Consider the following 18,785-nt stretch of genomic DNA (forward strand, 5'->3'; position numbering starts at 1 on the left):
CGATGGCATGTATTTACCCTGTAAGGAGATAATGAACATTTTTCTAAACAAGTTAATCTTAGATTTAGAAGAACTGATGGAATTTTCTCAGGCTTAAATCTTCAGATAATTTTGACAATTTATTAAAGGCAGTTGTGTGTTTACACATCAATGTAGAGGACTGAAAATCACAGGCACACTGAAATTTGTTTATGATGGGCCAATTTTAAAATAGATTTAAGTATTTGTGCATTTGTTTAGAAAAATACATTTTATCATATGTTGACAAAATTGTCTCATTTTAAATAGACATTTTCCTACTGTTTTGGCAAGTTAGAAATATATTTAGTGTTTGAATGTCCAGTTATTAAATCTTGAATGGATTATCTAGCAAACATATTTAAAAGTGCTGTTGTTTGAAACAGACTAATTAGCTGTACCTCAGCACATTGCATCTGGACCATAGTGATTTTAATAGCTTTTGGTAAAATGACAAATTAAGATTATCTGTATATGCAAATTCCAAGATGCACCCTCATATATTTTATGAAAGCACTTTTCATATTAAATGTTTATACAACCATACATACAGAGTCATATCCAGACATGCCTACTCATATATGTTGGTATATAGGTATACATTATTGAATTCAGGCATATAACATCTAATATAAAATGGCCACATGTCTTATAATCAGTTAATTTTCTGGGCATAAACATATCACATAAAACATTAAAACACAGGACACTTGCTGGCACATGATTTAATATGTAACTTGATTACATTTAACCATTAAGATGGGCAAATAACAGAGTAAGAAGTCGTTGGATGCTCTATATAAATTTCTTTAGGAGAATGTGTAGGGGCATTTAACCATACAGGACAGGGAATTTCTACTGCCTAGGTAGTTTCTTCTTTGCATCATTATTATGTTTTAACTTTGTTTGAAAGGGCATGCTATCTTTTGCTGGTACGACTGAGAAGTGTTCTGTCTGTAGGTGGAACATGGGCAGGATTAAACCTGTCTCAAGTATGTAAGTTCTGGGAATACCAAGTAGAAGAGAAGATGTGGCAGAGACATTATGTATCTACAGAAATAATAGGAGTTGCTTGTTTGATTAAAAAAGTCAGTTTTTCTTCAGTGGTGGTGGTGGCACATGCCTTTAATTGAAGCCCTTGGGAAGTTCAAGGCCAGTCTGGTTTACCAAGCAAATTACAAGACAATCAGGGCTATACAGAGAAACCCTATCTCAAACTACTCACCCCCCCAAAAATGCAATTTGATAATAGATCAGAGGGTGAGAGGAGGAAAAAAGGGAGACCTCATTTGGGGTTGAGCTAACTCCTAGGGGCATTTTTTCCCTTTGGCTGTAGTAGTGAACCCCACAAAGCTATCCGCCCAACAGGGCAGGGACAAGGTAGAGATAAAAGGAAGTGAAAGGAAAAGGGGGCTTCCCTTTTCTCCTGGAAGCCAGCCATGCTTCTAACTCTTGGTCTGTGTGACTCTCTCTCTATCTCTCTCTCTCTGGTAAATTGTTTTCCCTATATAGTATCGAACATATGTAAACAGTAAGAAAGTATCAGTGTTACTGTTCCAGAGGGAGCGAACATTTAATACTTGCTTTGATTGAGCCAGGAGTGGAAATTGCAGGTGGAGACACTATTGATATTTCTTTGAGAATGTGGATTCTGGGAAGGGAAAGCTCTGGAGATGGGTGCCTGCACACAGAGAGATGGAGAGCTGCTATGTGATAGGTACCAGTGTTAGCCCAGGGAAAGAAGTAGGAAATGTGGACATTCTAGTAGAAAAGTTCATACTCTGGTTTCTCTTCAGATCATATAAAAGCTCTTAGAAGGAAGAAAAGTAGCCATAAACCACCCCATATCAGAAGAGAAAGATAAGCCAAGTGCCACCATCCTGGGCAAATGGGGACTGCTGTGAGCTTAGCAGAGCAAGGTGTCTGGCTAGGAAGAGGCTGCGTTATTTTATGCAGAGAAAGGCTGCAGGCTTATAGCTGCTGGGAAATGAGGCTTTTGAAAGGAATAAGATTGTTTGTGTTATAATAGGATTTAGAAAACAACATAAGCTTGGCAGAATACAAAGTGGCCCTAATTTAGGGCCCTCTACTCACTTGGTGTTTCTTTGTGTAAAACTGCCCAAGTTCCTAAGAACTTGGTGAAAATATTAGGTGTGGTGATCAAGCATGTAGAAAGCAGTAAGAGCAGCAGTTGACCTTGTGTCTCTTGATTTCCTTCTAGATGTGTAACAAGTTTCACAAACCATAAGTTGGGCATGATTAATGACCTTGAAACTGCTGTAGGACAATAGGGTCTAACACAAACCTGTGTAAGATACCTGACTCAGTGATAACTCTTGTCTGGTCTGGAGATGACAGGCAGGCTGATAGCCTGAGAAACTCTTCAAATGAGGCTGCTGTCGAGGGTAAATACCACTGCAAAGTTCAAAGGGCCTTAAAGGTCAATCTCTCTCAAGGAAACACTCATCCACGTCCTGGCAAGTGAGAAGGTTGAATTTGAGGATCAATGGGATATGAAGGCAGATTATTTTTTAGATGAAAGAGGTATTATGCAAGTCACTTACTGTACTATAGGCACATCGAAGGTAGAAGGAGTTCTAAAGAGACTTCAGGCTTAGAATGGTAAATTTGCATCTCCTCATACAGGTTTCAAAACTATGGAGATGTCTCAAGCCACATAGTTGATAAGTAGCTCAGAGTACGCATTTGTAATCAAGCTGCCTCTGAGCCAAGAGGTAGTGGCGCACGCCTTTAATCCCAGCACTCGGGAGGCAGAGGCAGGCAGATCTCTGTGAGTTCGAGGCCGGGCTGGACCGACAGCCTCCAAAACAATACAGAGAAACCCTGTCTCGTGAAAACAAAAAATAAAAAAATCAACCTGCCTCTGATATCTAGGTGATAAAGGAAGATCTTTTTGTTAGTGTGTAGCCACAGGTTCTCAGTAAACTTTCTTTGTGGAAGAGAGGATTGTAGAATTACAGGAAAACTGTTTTGGTAAGGGACTAAAGCAGTGGAAACTATAGAGTCAGCTATAAGGGTAAAGAAAGAAAGAGGCTGTTGCAGGTGTGTGTGTTTGTGTCATGTGCAGCTCATAGCCCAACACTCACAACGGAAACATGTAAAGATTTTTCCAAACAAATGTTCTAGTTGCTTCGGAAATATTACCAAGAACTGACAAATGGAATTAGATAAAATTTAAAAAATGGTAAGGAGCAAGGGAATCAAGGGTCTGAGTAAAAGGCATCACGTAGAAGAGTAGAGAACTTTGGTTAGATGTACATTTGATATAATTAAAATTCACAACATATAAAGAAATTTTTAAATTTAACATAAAACCAGACAGCTCAATTAATAAATGGGCTAATGAAATAAAAAGACATTTCTTAAAAGATGAAACACAGATGACCAATGAATATATGAAAAAAATATTCAACAGGAAAACATATTAGAACTATATTAAGATTTAATTTTTCTCTCTAGCTAGAATAACCATCATGAATAAGAGAAGCAGTAAATACTGGGAAGATTGTATGGCAGAGGAAATGCTCATTAATCACTGACAGGATGGTCTAACCACTATGAAAATCTGTTCCAAATGTAGGGCTTCCATATAAGTAAATGGGTTTGTACCCAAGGGACTCTAAGGCAACAATATCACAAAGATGTCTGAAATTTATTTTTATTTTAGCATTGTTTTCAACAGCCAAGTTTTGACATTATTAAAGCTATATTTCAATAGATAGGTAGATAGTCAAAATTCTTTAGATTAAAATAGAGTAGTATTTAGTCATAAAGAATGGAATTGTGATTTGTCGGGAAAACAATGCAATTGGAGATACTCATACTCAACAGATTAAGTCTGTAAGTCAGATGTTGAAGGATAATATCCTACATCTTTTCTTTTTGTGCTTCTTAGTGATCATAAGTTAAATGGAGGGGCCCAATATCAGCTTTTCTAACTAGGGTTTACCAGTGTTTGGATCTCACCCTTAGAGACACTGGGAAATATTAAAGAGCATTTTCCTCTGATGACTGCATTCAAAGCACAGGCATACATCTTGAGGATACACATTCTCAGATTCTAAGCCTCACAAGAGATAGAGCAAAGATTCAGATCTCAGAAATGAGTGAGCGAATTTTCTAAGAAAATAGAAGATAGGAACTTAGAATATTAGTCCTGAGATTTGCAAGAGACAGACTCGTTCTACAATTTTAAGCCAAATTTGAAGCAAGTTTAATTAAATACTGGCCAGGATAATAAACTCTGGCCAGGTTATTCCTGGTTCCCAAGAAATGGCCTCAACTCATGTTTTGAAGAGGCTTAAAAAGTGTAAACCCACAGGGCCACACATTCCCCATCAGGGTCAATCAAGGACAAGCATATATCCTGATGTATTTACTCCCTGTCTGTGTCCCACCCAGTTATATCCAATTAGGGCAAGTGTGCATCCTGACATATTTCTTGCTCACAGACCTTCTGCTCATGTGATCAAGCACATGTAGTTCAGATGGGTCAAACAAGCATAGGACAAGCAGGAACTTAGTTTTATCAGTCTTATCTGCAAACAGAATCCTTAACTTACAATATTTATTTTTCCTGTTTTTGTCTCCTATTAACTTGAAAGGTGTATTCTTCTTATTCCTGGTTTGATCTCACAGCTTCTTGGAACATAGACTATTTGCATCACAAGCCAGATGTTTTGAAATTGTAAAATGCTTTTAGTCAGGTTTGTTAATATTTTTCCTGATTATCTATACATTATGGTAATTCAATAAAGATATTTTAAATAGTTTTTTCTTGAATAATATTTGATGTTTATAATGATGGTAAAATCAGGTATAATTAAAACAGAGCCAAAACATTGAATTCCTGTTCTTGTACTTTTCATGAATCTGTATTTTGTGCTTCTGAGTGGCTTGCTGAATCAGTTTAAATACTTGAAATCCTGACTTTCAACTTGGTATGTCTGCTTACATGCCAGAGAACTTTAATAATGAAAAAAGTATTTTTTTCTTTTGGGGTGATTTTTTTTCAGTTTACTAGCAGAAGATGCACCCTGTTCTTTTAACAGCACACCTTGATTTTATCTGCTTCCCTGCCACTGAGAGCCAAGGGATTATCTTATGGATACGATGCACAAAGTCTCAGAGGTCAACATCAAAGCCACTGCCTGTTCAAAGAAAGGCAGTTCTATGGTTTGGTACTCATTTGTCATCCTTAGAATGTCAACCATGAAGTCATATTGATAATCCTAGGGAAACACAACTTCAAAGCTACCACTCAGCTAATTTCCTGACAAGACAGCAACTATTCTGGGGAATTTCATGTTGGATAAAAGTTCACCAGTACCTACTTTCAGGTGGTATTCTCATCCTGTTTGTGAAAATGCAGTGCTCTAGCCTCCTATGACCCACCAATACTCTTTAATTCAATTAATTCATGGCAACTTTTGCCATTATGTAAACTGTTGTACATCTAGGGTTATTGTTCCTTCAAATCTAAATATTTGGTTCAAAATAGCCTCTATTTTTATCAGGAGGCTGCCTTGTATTTTGGAGTATTTTCCATAAATCGTAAGATTGTATGTTCATCCCATTCTACAGAAACAATCCAACATTGCTCAAGTTGTTTGTCAAGAGGTGTACAAAAGATCTCTCCCCAAATCAGTATGACTCCTTGATTTCTCACCATAACTTATTTAATGATCCTGTTTCTGAAGATACCACACATATTGGTGATAGCACATGATGGTAGTGACTAGGAAGCTACTCCCTGCTTTCATAGTACTGAGTGCATTTTATATTACTGGGAGGTGCTATGTAGGCTGCTGGTAGAATAAAGTCATCAACAATGTTACACAGCTGTGAACCCTGTGAACCACAATTAAGACCAGTGAGGCAAGATCTGCTCATGAGTGCAATAGAGGCATGAATGCTATGATGATAACTAGCTGCTTTCTGTTTGGATTTAAGACCTGCTTCACAGAAGAAGACAACCTGCCATTGCAAATCAGATCACAAACCCATGATTATGGAGTTCACAGGCACCAGGAATGAATCTACTTGTATTATTCTAATGAATAGACATAATATCAAACTGCCTTCTAAATATCTTTATGTCTAAATACTATGCAGCTCTCTGATGTAATCAGAGAAGTTTATTTGTGTAATTGATAGTGGTCAAAGTGAAGAGAATAAGTATCTGTAGCGTGTTCAGCCAAAATTAAGACGCCTATATCATCACCTCTCAACAAAGGATAAGGTAGAACTCCCCTCAGAAAAACGAGGCAGAAACATTGTAATACTCAGCTATCAACTGTTCTGGAGCAGCTGAGCAGCAATGATGCACACCGTTAATCCTTTCACTTAGTAGGCAGATATAGGCAGATATCTGAGTTTGCAGCCCTTCTGGTCTACACAGTAAGTTCCAAGACAGGCAGGTCTACTCAGAAAAACCAAGTCTCAAAATAAAAGAGTCTTGGGGCAAAACAATGTTTTCTAGGCGTGACAGGACCACTGTATCCATGACCTCATAGCTCATAAATCCTTTCCTTCTCTATGTTAGAATATTGACTGGTGTCTTCATTAGGGTTTCTATTTTGGTGAAGAGACTTCCTGACACTTATAAAGGAAAACATTTAATTGAGATGCCTCACTTACAGTTTTAGATATTCAGTTCATTATCATGGTTAGGGTTATGGCAGCATGCAGGTAGACATGGTGTGTGAGAATTAGCTGAGATTCCTACATCTTGTAAGCAACAGAAAGTAGACAGAAACACTAAGCAGTATCCTGAGCATATGGAACCTCAAAATCCACCCCCACAGTGACTGATTTCTTCTAACAAGGCCATACCTACTCCACACCTCCTTATGGTGCCACTCCTTATGAGTTTATGGGGGCTACTAAATTCAAACTCCCACAACTGGCTTATATTATACTTACAACCTCAGTAGCTACAAGGATCTATGAAGGAGAAAGGCACCATTTTTGATAAGATTGTGGTCCCTGGTAAGTTGACCTTAATGCTTCATTGGATAATGGCCTCATATCCAGGAGTACCTGAACAGTACAAGTTAGACTCAGTGTGTTATATAAAAAAGTATTAAGGTTGGGAGATAAAAAGATGGGGGTAGATCTGGGAGGAGTTACTACAGAGAAATTGAAGATGAATACAACTAAAATACATTGTATGAAATTATAAAAAATATATTTATAAAAAGAAATCTTGAAACAAAAATTTCCTTCTAGATAGTTCTATTCAGAATATATAATCTTTTAGAGTGAAAGACTAGGCCATGGAAGCATTAATAAGCTGTAATTGGTCAACTCTTTTAAATGCAGCAATTAAAGAAACAAGTTATAGTGAGAAGCAAAGAAAGAATAAGAACACAAGTAAGAGGAATAAAAGGGGTCCAGTGGACCCAAGCATGTCTTTGGAGGTAATGAACTAAGGTGTCAGTTTAGATAGATGTCAACAGGTATGCATTAGTACCTAATCATGTCAAGATGTAGTTCAATTCATTGCTATACAAGTTTTGGTCTGGTGTCTTGGTTCTCTAATAATGTAATATGAGCATTGTCAGAACTGTGTGAAATCTCTTCCTGAGTCAAGTTTCTACTTTTTACAACACCAGGGCTTGATCTTTTCCCTTGCCCCAGTATCTAATATAGAATTCCTTTAAAGTTTCAAATTTTTTCAATAGTATGATGGCCCATTTAGGGATGGGCACATGTATTTGCCCTTAGAACATCTCTTGTCTTGGTTAAGCAATTGCACAGATTTCTCTCTTACCCCTAAAATCATTAAACCTAAAATATGTTTAATCAAATATTTGAACATTTTTCTAAAGGGAAAAATAGTAATTTCCCACAGTTTTCACACAGGCACTGATGTTAGATAAAGTTAAAATCTTATAAGATTTCTTTTCAAATACTCCTCTGACATGAATATCTGAATGCCAATACCTGTTCCACTGGTAAGTCTTTTTTGTCTTCATTCTTTCAAATTATACAAAGGTTCTGTATCATACCTGGATCCAATGCGGATTCTGCTTAGTGGGAACAGAACATGTTAACCACGGCAGATTAACTGAGGACAGAATGTGTTTCTCAAAAGGAGGCTATCCATAATCAATACTGTCTAGCGACTTTAGAGTCTTTTGTGTGATCTTGCAAGAAAATAGTATTGGCAAATAGTACATTACCAAGTCACATTTTATCCAGCACACATAACCTTTCTCAGGACAGAATATCCAGAGTGAGATTGTGGGTACTCATACTGTATCAGTCTTTATTATGGGGTATCTTTTTTGCTGTAATGACTGGAGAACAAACTTTGTTCTAAATATCACTTTAATTTCAACTGACAAGAAAAGAGAAGAGACTAAGCAATACATAAAGAAACGAATGCCTCAGATTTCATTGTGATGTGTATATATATGAACATTCCCAGAAGTAGTCACTGCCATTAAATATAGAGGACTATATTGCACATCTTAGTAATACTGATTAATTTTAAATAATCAAACTGAAATATTCACCAATATTATCAATAGCATGATACACATGTGTGTTCATTTTAAATATATAACTGAATGAAACTATGATCAAATGTAGAATTTTGTTCTGGGAATCACCAGAGTGCATCTTCCCATGTTACTTTGTAACAAGCAGCATCCAAGGGAATCTCCACACCCAGTTTTCCCATCTCCAGTTTTCTAGTGATCAGAAACCTATTTTCCTTCCTTCTGTGTGCTTCCAGAACCACCGAGAAGATATGATTTCCATGCTAAATTATGTGCACAATCCAATGCACACCACTTTATAACCTGAATATTATACCAGTAAAAGTACTACATGATCAGTTCTGTAAATACATCTCTCACCTCCAGGTGTCTTCCTGTTTACTCTACTTTTTACCATTACAGTTTTTGTAATAGGGCTAGTTAGCACAAGCACTAACCTCTTGGCAGATTCTTAGCTTGGTTACTTGTAGTCTGGTGTAGAAATACATTTTTCAAATGTAGATTCTTGTATCTGTCTTCCATCTTTTGTCATGAATTTTTAGCAGATGAAAGATGCAATTCTGTACATGTGTGCAATTGTGTTAGAAATTCCAGAGTTTGAACATTGAATTGTACCTACTATAGGAGGATTCAAGCATAGATATGATTAAGTAATTTCTACATATAATGATTTCTATTGCTTTTGACTAAATATCCAACTGTTGAAGTAATTTATCATTTGAAACTCATATGTTACGAGAGGTTCTTTTTCTATTGTCCTTGCTGCTCCCTTAACCCTTGAGCCCCAAATAAACACACAGATGCTACATTAATTAGAAAACTGTTGACTTGTGGCTTGGGCTTCTTGTTGGCTAGCTCTGCCTTAATTATTAACCCATTTATATTAATCTAAGTATTTCCATGAGGCTGTGGCTCACCTGGTAATACCCCAGTAAGTTGTTACTCCTTTGGCAGCATTGCAACTCTGGCCAGCTTTTACCTACCATTTCTAGAGTTCTCCTCATCTCTTAGTTCCACCTATCTTCCTGCCTCATTGACCAAACAGTATTTTATTTATCAACCAATAAGTGAAACATATACACAGAAGGATTTACTCCATCAATCATATATGCAATGCTTTGTGAAACTCATTATGCAACGTGAATAAAAATTGTTTCTCCATAAAATTCAACTTGACTCTCCATATTTTTAGTGTTCATAATTTTGTAATTGTCTTAATTTCCATCTTCCTAATGACAGAGTTATTTCAACACTTACTGGCATACATATCTTTTGAAAGGAAACCCTATTCAAATATTTTTATTGATTCTCATATTTTTATATAAAAAATTTATTCCATTTGGCATGGGGTTTTGAAAAAGGCATGTAATTTCACAACTAATATCACAGTCAGGGTACAGAATAGGAGTCACATTGAAAAATAGACCTTGTGGTATGCAGAGGTTGAACTTGACTGTTTCTGTATAATTTTTTTTATTTTACTCTTATATACATATCCATCCCCCCATTCACTCACCCTCCCATTCTCCCATGCTTCCCACCAACACCCCAACCCAACTCTCACCCACTCCCCAGGGATAGTGAAGCCCTCCATGGGGGATCATCAAAATTCATCACATCATTTGGGGGAGGAACCAGGCCCTCCTTTCCATATCTGGACGGCAGTAGTATCCCTCCATAGGGAATGGGTTCCCCACATTCATTGTGATCTAGGAATAAACACTGGCTTCACTGTTAGAGGTTCCGTAGACTGCCTTGGCCTCTTAGCTGGCACCCACATTCTAGCTTTTCGGTAGCATAAACATGGATTCCTGGAGTATGGCTCAGTGTTTAGCTGTGGGTGCCTGTTTCTTCTGGGACAAATCTCTAGGAATGTTAACCAAGTTAGTCATTATTCTCATTTAGGGGATGATCATCAAAGGCAGCCTCTCCACTACTGACTGTATTCTTAGTTGGAGTTATCCCTGTGGATCCCCTACCATTTCCTCTGTACCAGACCTCTCTCCAAACCTGTACTTGTTCCCTTTATCAAGGCATCTTCTTTTTTTGACTTCCTCTATTCCTCCCTTGTCTCTGTCCTCCTCCCTTCTCTCCCTCCCTTCTCCCCCTCTCACCTTTCCATCTCCCTCTTCTATCTCCCTGTGGTCTCAATTTGCTCATGGGATCTTGTCTCCCTCCCCTCTCTCAAAGGAACATGCATTCTTCTCTAGGGATCCTCCTTGTTTCTTAGCTCCCCTGATGGTGAGGATTATAGGTTGGTAATCCTTTGCTCTATGTTTGAAAACCTTATATGAGTGAGTACATGCCATGTTTGTCTTTTTGTGTCTGGATTATCTCATTCAGGATGGGTTCTTCTAGTGCCATCCATTTGCATACGAATTTCAAGATCCCATAGTTTTTTTTTCCTGCTGAGTAGTAATCCATTGTGTAAATGTACATTTTCTCTATCCATTCTTCAGTTGAAGGACATCTAGGTTGCTTCAAGGTTTTGGCTATTACAAACAATGCTGATTTGAGCAAAGTTGAACATATGTCCTTGTCGTATGAGTGTACATTTTTTGGATATATGCCCAGGAGAGAAAGTACTGAATCTTGAGGTAGACTCATTCCCATTTTTCAGAGAAACTGCCATACTGATTTCTAAAGCAGTCATACAAGTTTGCATGCTCACCAGCAATGGAGTAGTGTTCCTCTTTCTCCACAACCTTTTCAGCGTAGACTGTCATTGATGTTTTTGATTTTAGCCATTTTGGCCAGTATAAGATGGTATCTCAGAGATGTTTTGAGTGGTATTTCCCTGATGGCTAAGGATGTTGAGCACTTTCTTAAATGTCTTTCAACCACTTTAGATTCCTCTACTGAGAATTCTCTATTTAATTCTGTACCCCAAGTTTTATTTGGAGTTTTTTGGTGTTTTGATGGATAGTTTCTTGAGTTCATGGTATATTTTGGAAATCAGCCCTCTGTCACGTGCATTTGGTGAATATATTTTCCATTCTGTGGGATGTCTTTTTCTCTTGCTGACTGTGTCCTTTAAGTTACAGAAGCTTCTCAGTTTTAGGAGATTCCATTTCTTAATTGTTATCTCAAAGCTTGTGCTACTTGTGTTATGTTCAGGAAGCTATAGCCTGTAGCAATTTGTTCAAGGGTAACTCCCACTTTCTCTCTAAGAGTTGCAATGTGGCTGGACTTATGTTGATGTCTTTGATTCACTAGGATTTAAGTTTTGTACATGGCAATATATATGAATCTATCTGCAATATTCTACATGTTGGCATCCAGTCATGCCAGCACCATTTGTTGAAGATGCTTTCTTTTTCCATTGTACAATTTTAGCTTCTATTGTGTGGAATAATTTGAGGAGTACAGGTATTAATTCCTCTTTGAATTTCTGGCAGAAATCTGCACTGAAACTATCTGGCCCTGGGCTTTATTTTTGGTTGGGAGACTTTTGATGAATGCTCCTATTTCATTAGGAGTTATAGGTCTATTTAAATTGCTTATCTGTTCTTGATTTAATTTTGGTAAGTAATATCTATTGAGAAAACTGTCCATTTCCTTTAGATTTTCAACTTTTGAGGAATACAGGTTTTCAAAGTATGACCTGCAGATACTCTGGATTTCCTCAGTGTCCACTGTTATGTCCCACTGTTCATTTCTGATTTTGTTACTTAGCATGTTGCTCTCTCTCTCTCTCTCTGCCTTTTGGTCAGTTTGGATAAAGGTTTGTCTATCTTGTTGATTTTTTCAAAGAACCCACTCTTTGTTTCATTGATTCTTTGTAATCTTTTCCTAGTTTCTACTTTATTGATTTCAGCTCTCAATTTGATTGATTCCTGGCATCTACCCCTCTAAGGTGAATTTGCTTCTTTTTGTTCTAGAGGTTGCAGTTGTGTTGTGAATTCTCTAGTGTGACTATTCTCTGGTTTCTTGATGTAGGCACTTAATGCTATGAACTTTCCTCTTAGCAATGCTTTCAATTTGTTCCATAAGTTTGGCCATGTTGTGTCTTCATTCTCATTATAGTCAAGGAAGTCTTTAATTCCTTTTTTTATTTCTTCCTTGATATAGGTATTTTGCAATTGAGCATTGCTCAATTGCCATGAGTTTGTTTGGTTTTTGTAATTTGTGTTGTTGTTGATTTCTAACTTTAAAGCATGGTGATCTGTTAAGATATAGGGGGTTATTCCAATACTTTTGTATCTGTGGAGGTTCACCCAGGAATGTAGTTGATTTTAGAGAAGGTTCCATGTGGAGCTGAGAAGAAGATTTGTGTTTGGATGAAATGTTCTATGAATGTCTGTTAATCCAAATTGGGTCATAACTTCTGTTAGTTCTTTCCTTTCTTTGTTAAATTTCTGTCTAATGATGTGGAGTGTTGATGTGTCCTACTATAAGAGTGTGAGGTTTTATATGTGGTTTGACTTTTAGTAATGTTTCTTTTATGAACATGGGTGTTTTCGTATTTGGGCTATAGATGTTCAGAATTGAGACTATCTTGATGAAATTTTCCTGTGATGAACATGAAATGCCTGTCTTCATCTTTATTGATTGATTTTAGTTTGAAGTCTTATTTGTTAGATATTAGGACTTTCTATACCAGCTTGTTTCTAGGGTCCTTTTGATTGGAAAATATTTTCCCAACCCTTTACTCTGAGGTAATGTCTGTCTTTGACACTGAGTTGTGTTTCTTGTATTCAGCAGAAGGATGGATTTTGTCTTCACATCCATTATGTTATCCTGTGTCTTTTAATAGGCAGGTTGAGACCATTGACATTGAGGGATATTAATGACCATAAATTGTTGATTCTTGTTTGTTTTGGATTTGTTAGTGGTGGTGTTATTGTGTGTGCATTTCTCCCCCTTTTTTCTTTTGCTGTTTTGTAAAGTGAGATTATTTATTGTCTATGTTTTTGTGAGTATAGTTATTTTAGTTGGGATGGAGTTTTCCTTCCAGTATTTTCTGTAGGGCTGAATTTGTGGATATGTATAGCGTAAATCAGTTTTGTCATGAAATATCATTTTTTTCTTCATCTATACCAATTGAAAGATTTGCTGGGTGCAGTAGTCTGTGATGGCATCCATGTTCCCTTAGAATTTGTAGAACATCTCTCCAGGACCTTCTTGCTTTCATAATTTCCATTGAGAAGTCACGTGTGATACTTACAGGTGCCTTTATATGTTATTCGGCATTTTTCCTTCGCTGATCTGAATATTCTTTTATTCTGTAGGTTTGGTGTTTTGATTATTATGTTGTGAAGAGACTTCTTTTTGTGGTCCAGTGTATTTGATGTTCTGTAAGCTTCTTGCGTTTTCATAGGCACATCCTTCTTTTTAGATTGGGGAAGTCTTATTCTTTGACTTTTTCAATATGTTTTCTATACCTTTGAGTTGTATTTCTTTACCTTCTTCTATACCTATTGTTTTTAGGTTTGGTGGTTTCATGGTGTCCCGCATTTCCAGGATATTTTGTGTTAGAGATTCATTAGACTTGAGATATTCTTTAGTCAATGACTGTATATACTCTAGTGAGTCTTCAACACCTGAGATTCTCTCTGCCATCTCTTGTATTCTATTGGCTATACTTATATCTGTAATTCCTGTAGTTTACCCAGGTTTTCTAACAGCATCCCCTCATTCTGTGATTTCTTTATTTTTTCTATTTCAGTTTTCAAGCTTTGAGTTGTTTCCTTCACTTGCTTGGTTGTTTTTCCTTGACTCTCTTTAGGTGCTTTAAGAGATGTGTTTTTTTCTTGAATTTTTTGGTTTGTCTTTTCCTCCATTTCATGCATGTTTGTTTGTTTTTCTTGTTTATTTCTTTAAGGGATTTTCTTGTTTCCTCTTTAATGGTCTCTATCATATTCATAAAATAATTTTTACGTTCCATGTCTTCTGTTTCATGTGCATTGGGTTTTTCAGGTGTTGCTGGTCTCTAGATTCTGGTTGTGTCATATTGGTCTTTGTATTGCTGAGTGCGTTCTTATACTTTTGTGTTCCCACTCCTTCTTCAAGTGGGTGCAGGTAGGGTCTCTTCATCTCCTCAGGTCTGGTGGCATATGTGGACCAAGACTTCAGTGTTTGCAACTCTAGATGGTCTGGCTTCTACTGGTATTCTCACTCAAGCAGAGTTTGGTGGTCAGAGGGGGAGCCAAGAGTGGGGTGTGGCAGGACTCAAATCTTTTCTGTCGGGGAAGGTTCACTCTATTCGAGGAACAGGCCCAGAAAGATCCAAGGAGGGGCTGAAGGCGGGATTGGAGCTCAAAGAGCCCACAGTCACCTGAAGCAGATCGCAGGAGGCCGTTTCTGTACAATTTTAATGGGAGGGTTGTTTTCATGCTTTTGATATAAGAAAATTGTGTATTTTTAGTAACATCCATTCAGTAAAATATGTACTATAAATTTTTGTCTTTCAATCTGTTTTAATGATATTTTATTTTATGTGTTTGAGTGTTTTACCTATGTTGTGTGTACCATGTGAATGCAGTGACCACAGAGGCCAGCAGAGTTTATTGAAATCCCTGGGGCCAGAATTATGGAGACTTATGAGCTACTATGTGGCTTCTCATAATAAATAAGAAATACTTTTATCAACTGAGCCATTGTGTAGCCCCATATTTTAACTTCCTAATGATTCTTTTTAATTACTATAAAAACAATTGGCTACACATGACATTTTCATGATAGTGACATTCAAGCAATAGTATTTAGATTTTAGTATTATGCTGAATATTTTTCTTATGATGGTTTGTGTTTTGTGGATGTTTGACTCATCAATTTGTCTAAATTATATGAATGCTTTTGTACAGGGCCTATAGATGCAATGCTTCAATTTTAACAGAATTTATTAACTTAGTTGCTGGAAAAGTAAAGGAGGGAGTTTGGCATAAACTAAATATCAGTTTTGTAGTCTGATGTGATGGTCCAGTGGCTAAGAAGCTTGCTGCACATTTGTGAAGGTCTAAACCAGATTCTTCAGAGCTAATTAAAGCAGAAAGGGGAATCCATGACGATGACAAGTCAGACAGCCCAGTGTACACAGCCATGACAAATGGAGACTCTGCCTCAGAGGGAGGTGAGGACTGATACCAAGGCTAATCTGTTGCTTCAACTCATGAGCCATGGCACATGCATGCCACACACAGGAATATTTACACATGTGTACAGAAGCATGCGCACGCACACACACACACACATACACACACACACACTATACAGATAGATGTACACACCAAAGATTAATTATTTTGTTTTAGAATGAATATGTAGCACAATTGCTATGGAAGGCTGTGCTCTGGGTAAGACACTTTTCTCTGTCATTAGTGAGTGTAGGCTGTTCTTCATGATAGACACTTTCCATTTTTCCTACAGCTCTTTGATTTTGTAACAAAAATTGGTTTATAATTTTGGCAAATGTTTCATCTGTGTCATTTGAAATCATCATAGGCATCTTTGCTGTTTTCTGCTAATGTAGCATTTTAAATTGATTTGGTTTTCTGCTGTCAAGCTGACCTTTCATTGCTAGAATAAATTCCACTTTATTAGATTCAATTTGCTGTAATTTTTTAGTATATTTGAATCTGTGTTCATGAGAAAGTTGTTTTATAATTTTCTTTTCTTATGTTTTTGCCTTATTTTGATATGAGGAAATTTCTAGCCTAGTAAAACAAGTAGGGGGAATGTACTTTTTTCTCTTCTCTGACATTTTTCTATTCTATGGATAATATTTTCTCTTCTATGGATAATATTGGTTCATTTTTCAAGGTTCAGTGTTTTCCTGGTAAAGTGAACTAGTTTTGAGATTGACTGTATGCCAAGGTTGTAATTGTGGACTAATATCTTTGTTATATTTATAGGCTATATACTTATAATATTCTAGAATATATTTTAGTAATAAATGAATTTAAAATATTTTCCAATTTCTATTTTGTCAGGGTGTCATGAATTACACACATTCATGGAATAAAACCCATGGTATGTTGTGTATAAACATCCTATCCTGACATTATTTCCCTTTGCATAAGAGTTCTGTTTACATATATTTGGCTTCCACAATTTGTTTCATTGGATATTTACTAAAATATTTTTATGATTTACAATTGTTGATTACTGTCATGCCCTCTATTATTTCCTACCTTTGTAATTTATAATGATGTGCCAACTTTAATTTAATAATAATAATAAATATATTTTTATTGTTTTTTTAAAGATGATTATCAATGTCATCTTCAATAAAAGCTTTGAGTTTATTTGTTTTGCTTACTATATTTTTACATTAGTTATTAATATAAATATTTTATGTGGTAAATTTCCTTCCAAGCAATGTATTAATTTCTTTCCAAAAGTTTTTTCCATTTAATGTAATTTATTTATTTATTTTTGAATTGGAAAAAAGTTTATTCATATATTATGATTATAATTTCCCCTCCCCTGACTCCTTCCAGATTCTTTCCACTTCTCCAACCACTCAACTCTGCATCTATTTTTAGAAAGCAAGAAATGAGGCAAAGAACAAATAGACAAACCAAAACCCCAAACAAACAGAGCAAAAAAACAAACAAAAAAACACAAGAAACACATACATACCCACCCACATATTAAGACACAAATTCAGAAACCGTACTGTATAGAGAAATGACAAAAATTGTCAAAAATCTACAAGAATACTACTGAGCTTGTTCTGTATTTGCCATTTACTACTGGATATTGAGCCTACCCGGAAGTATGGTTAACATACTCCCTGAAATTCTACTATAGAAAATGAATTTTTTCTTTACAAGCTGATGTCAGTTGCAGATATCTACTTGGTTAGGAGTAGGAGCACATGTCACTTTCCCCTCTAAGTGCTGAGACTCCATTTCGCTAGAATCTGATTTGTGTCCTGCACATGCTTCCACAATTTCTGTGAGCTCCTATATTTACCAGTCCTATTGTGTGCTATTTAACTAAACTCATCCATTCCTTCTGGCTCATTCCACAGGTTTTATCATCTTATGTTTCAGTAGCATTTAATTTACCACAATTTATACTGTCCCTTATGGTTTTATATTTCACTTGCAGAATTTCTTAGAATGCTCTTGTTCTCTTTCTCCTCCTCCTCCCTCCTCCTTTTCCACCTAATACTTCTTCTCCTTCTCCTTCTTCTCCCTCTGATGACTAAAATTTTGAATATATGAGATTATAGGGGCCATTCTCTTAAAAACTTCCACACCATCGTTCTTTTTCATCCTTTCACTTTAAAGTTGTGTCTATCTTTGAAGTTAAGGTGAATTTCTTGTAGAAAAGGGATATGGATTTTATATTTGAGTGCTGATAGTCTGTCTTCCATTTGATTCATTCTAGTTGTAAGTATCCCTTAAAATTTCTAATTGAGATATTAGATTTTTAAATTCCATCTTTATTTCAGTGTTTGTTTTCTTAAATGTTTCTCTTTATTGAATTCAGTTTTTATATCCCAAATTATCTTCATTTCATTCAGACATGTGTTTGTATTTCCTTGGATATTACCCAAGCACTCTTGATATTCAATGTTTGTTTATGCCTTTTAAATTATTTGAATTTCTTGATAAGATTTATAATCATCCCTTTAACGTCTATGTCTTGGAATTCATCCAGTTAGTTCTTACTGGAGAAAACTTTTACACTTTTACAGCACTGCCATGTTTGATGGGTAAGGAATGATCTTAGCCATTCATGTTGATTTTGATATGCTTTTGACCTAGGCACTTGGGAGTCCTTCCTTTACTTGACTCTCTCTCTCTCTCTCTCTCTCTCTCTCTCTCTCTCTCTCTCTCTCTCTCTCTCTCTCTCTCTCTCTCTCTCCCTCCCTCCCTCTTTTTGTTTATGTTTGTACAGGGCAAGAGAAGTATGACTTGACTAATGTGAGGTAAACCTGGTGGATGAGTCATTTAATGAGACCAGGCAAAGATGGCTTCTAAACAACAGGTATGGAGATGGGTTTTGGGGTATAGAGGCATCAAAGGATGGAGGGTCCAATGGCAGAGTAATGAACATCTCAGCAGTCAGAGGTGACTAATGAGCAAAACAGGTTCAAAGGTCAGCAATCTGGATGTAGGCCTGAGAATTTGGAGATGACTGAAGGCAGAATAGGGGTGAAGGGAGGATGAGAGTTGAAGAAGCAACTTACATGGCACAGACAGTTTACAAAACAGGTTGCTGGACATAGCCTGGAGCAAAGTGTGTGGGTTTGCAGATGCAGGAAGTGATCTTTAAGTTTTAGTC

This window comes from Mesocricetus auratus, unplaced genomic scaffold, assembly GCF_017639785.1.
Source record: "Mesocricetus auratus isolate SY011 unplaced genomic scaffold, BCM_Maur_2.0 Super-Scaffold_100029, whole genome shotgun sequence".
In the NCBI taxonomy this organism is placed as follows: Eukaryota; Metazoa; Chordata; class Mammalia; order Rodentia; family Cricetidae; genus Mesocricetus; species Mesocricetus auratus.